At 41.5% G+C, this 9,432-nt stretch overlaps 23 non-coding genes across 23 annotated transcripts; all 23 read right to left on the bottom strand.

Annotated features, from left to right (window-relative positions):
• Window positions 1-74: 74 nt before the first annotated feature.
• TRNAV-CAC (transfer RNA valine (anticodon CAC)) lies at window positions 75-147 on the bottom strand. The gene has a single exon. It is a non-coding gene; the product is annotated as a tRNA-Val (tRNA).
• A 90-nt stretch (window positions 148-237) lies between these two features.
• On the bottom strand, window positions 238-310 carry TRNAV-UAC (transfer RNA valine (anticodon UAC)). Its single transcript has one exon. It is a non-coding gene; the product is annotated as a tRNA-Val (tRNA).
• A 253-nt stretch (window positions 311-563) lies between these two features.
• On the bottom strand, window positions 564-636 carry TRNAV-AAC (transfer RNA valine (anticodon AAC)). Its single transcript has one exon. It is a non-coding gene; the product is annotated as a tRNA-Val (tRNA).
• A 90-nt stretch (window positions 637-726) lies between these two features.
• On the bottom strand, window positions 727-799 carry TRNAV-CAC (transfer RNA valine (anticodon CAC)). The gene has a single exon. It is a non-coding gene; the product is annotated as a tRNA-Val (tRNA).
• Window positions 800-1,199: 400 nt separating this feature from the next.
• TRNAV-UAC (transfer RNA valine (anticodon UAC)) lies at window positions 1,200-1,272 on the bottom strand. The gene has a single exon. It is a non-coding gene; the product is annotated as a tRNA-Val (tRNA).
• Window positions 1,273-1,658: 386 nt separating this feature from the next.
• TRNAV-AAC (transfer RNA valine (anticodon AAC)) lies at window positions 1,659-1,731 on the bottom strand. The gene has a single exon. It is a non-coding gene; the product is annotated as a tRNA-Val (tRNA).
• Window positions 1,732-2,532: 801 nt separating this feature from the next.
• Window positions 2,533-2,605, bottom strand: TRNAV-AAC (transfer RNA valine (anticodon AAC)). The gene has a single exon. It is a non-coding gene; the product is annotated as a tRNA-Val (tRNA).
• Window positions 2,606-3,458: 853 nt separating this feature from the next.
• Window positions 3,459-3,531, bottom strand: TRNAV-CAC (transfer RNA valine (anticodon CAC)). The gene has a single exon. It is a non-coding gene; the product is annotated as a tRNA-Val (tRNA).
• Window positions 3,532-3,621: 90 nt separating this feature from the next.
• Window positions 3,622-3,694, bottom strand: TRNAV-AAC (transfer RNA valine (anticodon AAC)). Its single transcript has one exon. It is a non-coding gene; the product is annotated as a tRNA-Val (tRNA).
• Window positions 3,695-4,058: 364 nt separating this feature from the next.
• On the bottom strand, window positions 4,059-4,131 carry TRNAV-UAC (transfer RNA valine (anticodon UAC)). Its single transcript has one exon. It is a non-coding gene; the product is annotated as a tRNA-Val (tRNA).
• A 90-nt stretch (window positions 4,132-4,221) lies between these two features.
• On the bottom strand, window positions 4,222-4,294 carry TRNAV-CAC (transfer RNA valine (anticodon CAC)). The gene has a single exon. It is a non-coding gene; the product is annotated as a tRNA-Val (tRNA).
• A 90-nt stretch (window positions 4,295-4,384) lies between these two features.
• TRNAV-UAC (transfer RNA valine (anticodon UAC)) lies at window positions 4,385-4,457 on the bottom strand. Its single transcript has one exon. It is a non-coding gene; the product is annotated as a tRNA-Val (tRNA).
• Window positions 4,458-4,547: 90 nt separating this feature from the next.
• Window positions 4,548-4,620, bottom strand: TRNAV-UAC (transfer RNA valine (anticodon UAC)). Its single transcript has one exon. It is a non-coding gene; the product is annotated as a tRNA-Val (tRNA).
• Window positions 4,621-5,147: 527 nt separating this feature from the next.
• TRNAV-UAC (transfer RNA valine (anticodon UAC)) lies at window positions 5,148-5,220 on the bottom strand. Its single transcript has one exon. It is a non-coding gene; the product is annotated as a tRNA-Val (tRNA).
• A 90-nt stretch (window positions 5,221-5,310) lies between these two features.
• On the bottom strand, window positions 5,311-5,383 carry TRNAV-UAC (transfer RNA valine (anticodon UAC)). The gene has a single exon. It is a non-coding gene; the product is annotated as a tRNA-Val (tRNA).
• A 527-nt stretch (window positions 5,384-5,910) lies between these two features.
• On the bottom strand, window positions 5,911-5,983 carry TRNAV-UAC (transfer RNA valine (anticodon UAC)). The gene has a single exon. It is a non-coding gene; the product is annotated as a tRNA-Val (tRNA).
• A 964-nt stretch (window positions 5,984-6,947) lies between these two features.
• TRNAV-UAC (transfer RNA valine (anticodon UAC)) lies at window positions 6,948-7,020 on the bottom strand. The gene has a single exon. It is a non-coding gene; the product is annotated as a tRNA-Val (tRNA).
• A 90-nt stretch (window positions 7,021-7,110) lies between these two features.
• On the bottom strand, window positions 7,111-7,183 carry TRNAV-CAC (transfer RNA valine (anticodon CAC)). The gene has a single exon. It is a non-coding gene; the product is annotated as a tRNA-Val (tRNA).
• Window positions 7,184-7,273: 90 nt separating this feature from the next.
• Window positions 7,274-7,346, bottom strand: TRNAV-UAC (transfer RNA valine (anticodon UAC)). Its single transcript has one exon. It is a non-coding gene; the product is annotated as a tRNA-Val (tRNA).
• A 90-nt stretch (window positions 7,347-7,436) lies between these two features.
• Window positions 7,437-7,509, bottom strand: TRNAV-UAC (transfer RNA valine (anticodon UAC)). The gene has a single exon. It is a non-coding gene; the product is annotated as a tRNA-Val (tRNA).
• A 527-nt stretch (window positions 7,510-8,036) lies between these two features.
• Window positions 8,037-8,109, bottom strand: TRNAV-UAC (transfer RNA valine (anticodon UAC)). The gene has a single exon. It is a non-coding gene; the product is annotated as a tRNA-Val (tRNA).
• Window positions 8,110-8,688: 579 nt separating this feature from the next.
• On the bottom strand, window positions 8,689-8,761 carry TRNAV-CAC (transfer RNA valine (anticodon CAC)). The gene has a single exon. It is a non-coding gene; the product is annotated as a tRNA-Val (tRNA).
• A 364-nt stretch (window positions 8,762-9,125) lies between these two features.
• Window positions 9,126-9,198, bottom strand: TRNAV-AAC (transfer RNA valine (anticodon AAC)). The gene has a single exon. It is a non-coding gene; the product is annotated as a tRNA-Val (tRNA).
• Between the last annotated feature and the right edge of the window lie 234 nt (window positions 9,199-9,432).

Here is a 9,432-nt window from a genome sequence, read left to right as displayed (position 1 = left end):
CAGACACCATCCAATGTAGGAGGCACTTTCTAAAAAAAGAGCCATTGCATGAAAATGCTTAGCTAAAAATCCATTGTTTCTGCCCAGTTTCGAACTGGGGACCTTTCGCGTGTGAGGCGAACGTGATAACCACTACACTACAGAAACTTCTCAGAAACTATACTAGACACCAACCAATGTAGGAGGCACTTTCTAAAAACAGAGTCATTGAAGAAAAATGCTTAGGTTAAAAACACTTGTTTCTGCCCAGTTTCGAACTGGGGACCTTTCGCGTGTAAGGCGAAAGTGATAACCACTACACTACAGAAACGTCTTAGAAACTAAGCCAGACACCATCCAATGTAGGAGGCACTTTCTAAAAAAAGAGCCATTGCATGAAAATGCTTAGCTAAAAATCCATTGTTTCTGCCAAGTTTCGAACTGGGGACCTTTCGTGTGTGAGGAGAACGTGATAACCAGTACACTACAGAATCTTCTCGGAAACTATACTAGACACCAACCAATGTAAGAGGCACTGTCTAAAAAAAGGGCCATTGCATTAAAATGCTTAGCTAAAAATCCATTGTTTCTGCCCAGTTTCGAACTGGGGACCTTTCGCGTGTTAGGCGAACGTGATAACCACTACACTACAGAAACTTCTCGGAAACTATACCAGACACCATCCAATGTAGGAGGCACTGTCTAAAAAAAGAGCAATTGCATGAAAATGCTTAGCTAAAAATCCATTGTTTCTGCCCAGTTTCGAACTGGGGACCTTTCGCGTGTGAGGCGAACGTGATAACCACTACACTACAGAAACTTCTCAGAAACTATACAAGACACCAACCAATGTAGGAGTCACTTTCATAAAATAGAGCCATTGAAGAAAAATGCTTAGGTTAAAAACACTTGTTTCTGCACAGTTTCGCGTGTAAGGCGAACGTGATAACCACTACACTACAGAAACGTCTTAGAAACTACGCCAGACACCATCCAATGTAGGAGGCACTTTCTAAAAAAAGAGCCATTGCATGAAAATGCTTAGCTAAAAATCCATTGTTTCTGCCCAGTTTCGAACTGGTGACCTTTCGCGTGTTAGGTGAATGTGATAACCACTACACTACAGAAACTTCTCGGAAACTATACCAGACACCAACCAATGTAGGAGGCACTTTCTAAAAACAGAGTCATTGAAGAAAAATGCTTAGGTTAAAAACACTTGTTTCTGCCCAGTTTCGAACTGGGGACCTTTCGCGTGTAAGGCGAAAGTGATAACCACTACACTACAGAAACGTCTTAGAAACTAAGCCAGACACCATCCAATGTAGGAGGCACTTTCTAAAAAAAGAGCCATTGCATGAAAATGCTTAGCTAAAAATCCATTGTTTCTGCCAAGTTTCGAACTGGGGACCTTTCGTGTGTGAGGAGAACGTGATAACCACTACACTACAGAATCTTCTCGGAAGCTATACCAGACACCATCCAATGTAGGAGGCACTGTCTAAAAAAAGAGCAATTGCATGAAAATGCTTAGGTTAAAAAAACTTTCGCGTGTGAGGCGAACGTGATAACCACTACACTACAGAAACTTCTCAGAAACTATCCTAGACACCAACCAATGTAGGAGGCACTGTCGAAAAAAAGGGCCATTGCATTAAAATGCTTAGCTAAAAATCCATTGTTTCTGCCCAGTTTCGAACTGAGGACCTTTCGCGTGTTAGGCGAACGTGATAACCACTACACTACAGAAACTTCTCGGAAACTATACCAGACACCAACCAATGTAGGAGGCACTTTCGAAAAACAGAGTCATTGAAGAAAAATGCTTAGGTTAAAAACACTTGTTTCTGCCCAGTTTCTACCGTCTTAGAAACTAAGCCAGACACCATCCAATGTAGGAGGCACTGTCTAAAAACAGAGCCATTGAAGAAAAATGCTTAGGTTAAAAACACTTGTTTCTGCCCAGTTTTGAACTGGGGACCTTTCGCGTGTAAGGCGAACGTGATAACCACTACAATACAGAAACGTCTTAGAATCTACGCCAGACACCATCCAATGTAGGTGGCACTTTCTAAAAAAAGAGCCATTGCATGAAAATGCTTAGCTAAAAATCCATTGTTTTTGCCCAGTTTCGAACTGGGGACCTTTCGCGTGTTAGGTGAATGTGATAACCACTACACTACAGAAACTTCTCGGAAACTATACCAGACACCAACCAATGTAGGAGGCACTTTCTAAAAACAGAGTCATTGAAGAAAAATGCTTAGGTTAAAAACACTTGTTTCTGCCCAGTTTCTACCGTCTTAGAAACTAAGCCAGACACCATCCAATGTAGGAGGCACTGTCTAAAAAAAGGGCCATTGCATTAAAATGCTTAGCTAAAAATCCATTGTTTCTGCCCAGTTTCAAACTGGGGACCTTTCGCGAGTTAGGCGAACGTGATAACCACTACACTACAGAAACTTCTCGGAAACTATACCAGACACAAACCAATGTAGGAGGCAATTTCGAAAAACAGAGTCATTGAAGAAAAATGCTTAGGTTAAAAACGCTTGTTTCTACCCAGTTTCGAACTGGGGACCTTTCGCGTGTTAGGCGAACGTGATAACCACTACACTACAGAAACTTCTCTGAATTTATACCGGACACCAACCAATGTAGGAGGCACTTTCTAAAAACAGAGCCATTGAAGAAAAATGCTTAGGTTAAAAACACTTGTTTCTGCCCAGTTTTGAACTGGGGACCTTTCGCGTGTAAGGCGAACGTGATAACCACTACAATACAGAAACGTCTTAGAATCTACGCCAGACACCATCCAATGTAGGTGGCACTTTCTAAAAAAAGAGCCATTGCATGAAAATGCTTAGCTAAAAATCCATTGTTTTTGCCCAGTTTCGAACTGGGGACCTTTCGCGTGTTAGGTGAATGTGATAACCACTACACTACAGAAACTTCTCGGAAACTATACCAGACACCAACCAATGTAGGAGGCACTTTCTAAAAACAGAGTCATTGAAGAAAAATGCTTAGGTTAAAAACACTTGTTTCTGCCCAGTTTCTACCGTCTTAGAAACTAAGCCAGACACCATCCAATGTAGGAGGCACTGTCTAAAAAAAGGGCCATTGCATTAAAATGCTTAGCTAAAAATCCATTGTTTCTGCCCAGTTTCAAACTGGGGACCTTTCGCGTGTTAGGCGAACGTGATAACCACTACACTACAGAAACTTCTCGGAAACTATACCAGACACAAACCAATGTAGGAGGCAATTTCGAAAAACAGAGTCATTGAAGAAAAATGCTTAGGTTAAAAACGCTTGTTTCTGAACAGTTTCGAACTGAGGACCTTTCGCGTGTAAGGCGAACGTGATAACCACTACACTACAGAAACGTCTTAGAAACTAAGCCAGACACCATCCAATGTAGGAGGCACTTTCTAAAAAAAGAGCCATTGCATGAAAATGCTTAGCTAAAAATCCATTGTTTCTGCCCAGTTTCGAACTGGGGACCTTTCGCGTGTGAGGCGAACGTGATAACCACTACACTACAGAAACTTCTCAGAATCTATACTAGACACCAACCAATGTAGGAGGCACTGTCTAAAAAAAGGGCCATTGCATTAAAATGCTTAGCTAAAAATCCATTGTTTCTGCCCAGTTTCGAACTGGGGACCTTTCGCGTGTTAGGCGAACGTGATAACCACTACACTACAGAAACTTCTCGGAAACTATACCAGACACCAACCAATGTAGGAGGCACTTTCGAAAAACAGAGTCATTAAAGAAAAATGCTTATGTTAAAAACACTTGTTTCTGCCCAGTTTCTACCGTCTTAGAAACTAAGCCAGACACCATCCAATGTAGGAGGCACTGTCTAAAAAAAGGGCCATTGCATTAAAATGCTTAACTAAAAATCCATTGTTTCTGCCCAGCTTCGATCTGGGGACCTTTCGCGTGTGAGGCAAACGTGATAACCACTACACTACAGAAACTTCTCAGAAACTATACGAGACACCAACCAATTTGGTAGGCACTGTCTAAAAAAAGGGCCATTGCATTAAAATACTTAGCTAAAAATCCATTGTTTCTGCCCAGTTTCGAACTGAGGACCTTTCGCGTGTAAGGCGAACGTGATAACCACTACACTACAGAAACGTCTTAGAAACAAAACCAGACACCATACAATGTAGGAGGCACTTTCTAAAAAATTAGCCATTGCATGAAAATGCTTAACTAAAAATCCATTGTTTCTGCCCAGTTTCGAACTGGGGACCTTTCGCGTGTGAGGCGAACGTGATAACCACTACACTACAGAAACTTCTCAGAAACTATACGAGACACCAACCAATTTGGTAGGCACTGTCTAAAAAAAGGGCCATTGCATTAAAATACTTAGCTAAAAATCCATTGTTTCTGCCCAGTTTCGAACTGAGGACCTTTCGCGTGTAAGGCGAACGTGATAACCACTACACTACAGAAACGTCTTAGAAACTAAGCTAGACACCATCCAATGTAGGAGGCACTTTCTAAAAAAAGAGCCATTGCATGAAAATGCTTAGCTAAAAATCCATTGTTTCTGCCCAGTTTCGAACTGAGGACCTTTCGCGTGTAAGGCGAACGTGATAACCACTACACTACAGAAACGTCTTAGAAACTACGCCAGACACCATCCAATGTAGGAGGCACTTTCTAAAAAAAGAGCAATTGCATGAAAATGCTTAGCTAAAAATCCATTGTTTCTGCCCAGTTTCGAACTGGGGACCTTTCGCGTGTTAGGTGAATGTGATAACCACTACACTACAGAAACTTCTCGGAAACTATACCAGACACCAACCAATGTAGGAGGCACTTTCTAAAAACAGAGTCATTGAAGAAAAATGCTTAGGTTAAAAACACTTGTTTCTGCCCAGTTTCTACCGTCTTAGAAACTAAGCCAGACACCATCCAATGTAGGAGGCACTGTCTAAAAAAAGGGCCATTGCATTAAAATGCTTAGCTAAAAATCCATTGTTTCTATCCAGTTTCAAACTGGGGACCTTTCGTGTGTTAGGCGAACGTGATAACCACTACACTACAGAAACTTCTCGGAAACTACACCAGACACCAACCAATGTAGGAGGCACTTTCTAAAAACAGAGTCATTGAAGAAAAATGCTTAGGTTAAAAACACTTGTTTCTGCCCAGTTTCGAACTGAGGACCTTTCGCGTGTAAGGCGAACGTGATAACCACTACACTACAGAAACGTCTTAGAAACTCAGCCAGACACCATCCAATGTAGGAGGCACTTTCTAAAAAAAGAGCCATTGCATGAAAATGCTTAGCTAAAAATCCATTGTTTCTGCCCAGTTTCGAACTGAGGACCTTTCGCGTGTAAGGCGAACGTGATAACCACTACACTACAGAAACGTCTTAGAAACTACGCCAGACACCATCCAATGTAGGAGGCACTTTCTAAAAAAAGAGCAATTGCATGAAAATGCTTAGCTAAAAATCCATTGTTTCTGCCCAGTTTCGAACTGGGGACCTTTCGCGTGTTAAGTGAATGTGATAACCACTACACTACAGAAACTTCTCGGAAACTATACCAGACACCAACCAATGTAGGAGGCACTTTCTAAAAACAGAGTCATTGAAGAAAAATGCTTAGGTTAAAAACACTTGTTTCTGCCCAGTTTCTACCGTCTTAGAAACTAAGCCAGACACCATCCAATGTAGGAGGCACTGTCTAAAAAAAGGGCCATTGCATTAAAATGCTTAGCTAAAAATCCATTGTTTCTATCCAGTTTCAAACTGGGGACCTTTCGTGTGTTAGGCGAACGTGATAACCACTACACTACAGAAACTTCTCGGAAACTACACCAGACACCAACCAATGTAGGAGGCACTTTCTAAAAACAGAGTCATTGAAGAAAAATGCTTAGGTTAAAAACACTTGTTTCTGCCCAGTTTCGAACTGAGGACCTTTCGCGTGTAAGGCGAACGTGATAACCACTACACTACAGAAACGTCTTAGAAACTCAGCCAGACACCATCCAATGTAGGAGGCACTTTCTAAAAAAAGAGCCATTGCATGAAAATGCTTAGCTAAAAATCCATTGATTCTGCCCAGTTTCGAACTGGGGACCTTTCGCGTGTGAGGCGAACGTGATAACCACTACACTACAGAAACTTCTCAGAAACTATACTAGACACCAACCAATGTAGGAGGCACTGTCTAAAAAAAGGGCCATTGCATTAAAATGCTTAGCTAAAAATCCATTGTTTCTGCCCAGTTTCGAACTGGGGACCTTTCGCGTGTTAGGCGAACGTGATAACCACTACACTACAGAAATGTCTCGGAAACTATACCAGACACCAACCAATGTAGGAGCCACTTTCGAAAAACAGAGTCATTGAAGAAAAATGCTTATGTTAAAAACACTTGTTTCTGCCCAGTTTCTACCGTCTTAGAAACTAAGCCAGACACCATCCAATGTAGGAGGCACTGTCTAAAAAAAGGGCCATTGCATTAAAATGCTTAGCTAAAAATCCATTGTTTCTGCCCAGTTTCGAACTGGGGACCTTTCGAGTGTTAGGCGGATGTGATAACCACTACACTACAGAAACTTCTCGGAAACTATACCAGACACTAACAAATGTAGGAGGCACTTTCTAAAAACAGAGTCATTGAAGAAAAATGCTTAGGTTAAAAACACTTGTTTCTGCCCAGTTTCTACCGTTTTAGAAACTAAGCTAGACACCATCCAATGTAGGAGGCACTTTCTAAAAAAAGAGCAATTGCATGAAAATGCTTAGCTAAAAATCCATTGTTTCTGCCCAGTTTGGAACTGGGGACCTTTCGCGTGTGAGGCGAACGTGATAACCACTACACTACAGAAATTTCCCAGAAACTATACTAGACACCAACCAATGTAGGAGTCACTTTCATAAAATAGAGCCATTGAAGAAAAATGCTTAGGTTAAAAAAACTTGTTTCTGCCCAGTTTCGAACTGGGGACCTTTCGCGTGTAAGGCGAATGTGATAACCACTACACTACAGAAACATCTTAGAAACTAAACCAGACACCATACAATGTAGGAGGCACTTTCTAAAAAAAGAGCCATTGCATGAAAATGCTTAACTAAAAATCCATTGTTTCTGCCCAGTTTCGAACTGGGGACCTTTCGCGTGTGAGGCGAACATGATAACCACTACACTACAGAAACTTCTCAGAAGCTATAAGAGACTCCAACCAATTTGGTAGGCACTGTCTAAAAAAAGGGCCATTGCATTAAAATACTTAGCTAAAAACCCATTGTTTCTGCCCAGTTTCGAACTGAGGACCTTTCGCGTGTAAGGCGAACGTGATAACCACTACACTACAGAAACGTCTTAGAAACTAAGCTAGACACCATCCAATGTAGGAGGCACTTTCTAAAAAAAGAGCCATTGCATGAAAATGCTTAGCTAAAAATCCATTGTTTCTGCCCAGTTTCGAACTGAGGACCTTTCGCGTGTAAGGCGAACGTGATAACCACTACACTACAGAAACGTCTTAGAAACTACGCCAGACACCATCCAATGTAGGAGGCACTTTCTAAAAAAAGAGCAATTGCATGAAAATGCTTAGCTAAAAATCCATTGTTTCTGCCCAGTTTCGAACTGGGGACCTTTCGCGTGTTAGGTGAATGTGATAACCACTACACTACAGAAACTTCTCGGAAACTATACCAGACACCAACCAATGTAGGAGGCACTTTCTAAAAACAGAGTCATTGAAGAAAAATGCTTAGGTTAAAAACACTTGTTTCTGCCCAGTTTCTACCGTCTTAGAAACTAAGCCAGACACCATCCAATGTAGGAGGCACTGTCTAAAAAAAGGGCCATTGCATTAAAATGCTTAGCTAAAAATCCATTGTTTCTATCCAGTTTCAAACTGGGGACCTTTCGTGTGTTAGGCGAACGTGATAACCACTACACTACAGAAACTTCTCGGAAACTACACCAGACACCAACCAATGTAGGAGGCACTTTCTAAAAACAGAGTCATTGAAGAAAAATGCTTAGGTTAAAAACACTTGTTTCTGCCCAGTTTCGAACTGAGGACCTTTCGCGTGTAAGGCGAACGTGATAACCACTACACTACAGAAACGTCTTAGAAACTCAGCCAGACACCATCCAATGTAGGAGGCACTTTCTAAAAAAAGAGCCATTGCATGAAAATGCTTAGCTAAAAATCCATTGATTCTGCCCAGTTTCGAACTGGGGACCTTTCGCGTGTGAGGCGAATGGATAACCACTACACTACAGAAACTTCTCAGAAACTATACGAGACACCAACCAATGTAGGAGGCACTGTCTAAAAAAAAGGGCCATTGCATTAAAATGCTTAGCTAAAAATCCATTGTTTCTGCCCAGTTTCAAACTTGGGACCTTTCGCGTGTTAGGCGAACGTGATAACCACTACACTACAGAAACTTCTCGGAAGCTATACCAGACACCAACCAATGTAGGAGGCACTTTCTAAAAACAGAGTCATTGAAGAAAAATGCTTAGGTTAAAAACGCTTGTTTTTGCCCAGTTTCGAACTGAGGACCTTTCGCGTGTAAGGCGAACGTGATAACCACTACACTACAGAAACGTCTTAGAAACTAAGCCAGACACCATCCAATGTAGGAGGCACTTTCTAAAAAAAGAGCCATTGCATGAAAATGCTTAGCTAAAAATCCATTGTTTCTGCCCAGTTTCGAACTGGGGACCTTTCGCGTGTGAGGCGAAAGTGATAACCACTACACTACAGAAACTTCTCAGAAACTATACTAGACACCAACCAATGTAGGAGGCACTGTCTAAAAAAAGGGCCATTGCATTAAAATGCTTAGCTAAAAATCCATTGTTTCTGCCCAGTTTCGAACTGGGGACCTTTCGAGTGTTAGGCGGACGTGATAACCACTACACTACAGAAACTTCTCGGAAACTATACCAGACACCAACCAATGTAGGAGGCACTTTCGAAAAACAGAGTCATTGAAGAAAAATGCTTAGGTTAAAAACACTTGTTTGTGCCCAGTTTCTACCGTCTTAGAAACTAAGCCAGACACCATCCAATGTAGGAGGCACTGTCTAAAAAAAGGGCCATTGCATTAAAATGCTTAGCTAAAAATCCATTGTTTCTGCCCAGTTTCGAACTGGGGACCTTTCGCGTGTTAGGCGAATGTGATAACCACTACACTACAGAAACTTCTCGGAAACTATACCAGACACCAACAAATGTAGGAGGCACTTTCTAAAAACAGAGTCATTGAAGAAAAATGCTTAGGTTAAAAACACTTGTTTCTGCCCAGTTTCTACCGTTTTAGAAACTAAGCCAGACACCATCCAATGTAGGAGGCACTTTCTAAAAAAAGAGCAATTGCATGAAAATGCTTAGCTAAAAATCCATTGTTTCTGCCCAGTTTCGAACTGGGAACCTTTC

Source organism: Crinia signifera, chromosome 3, assembly GCF_055691185.1.
Source record: "Crinia signifera chromosome 3, ASM5569118v1, whole genome shotgun sequence".
Lineage (NCBI taxonomy): Eukaryota > Metazoa > Chordata > Amphibia > Anura > Myobatrachidae > Crinia > Crinia signifera.
This window is presented reverse-complemented; position numbering and strand designations above follow the sequence as displayed.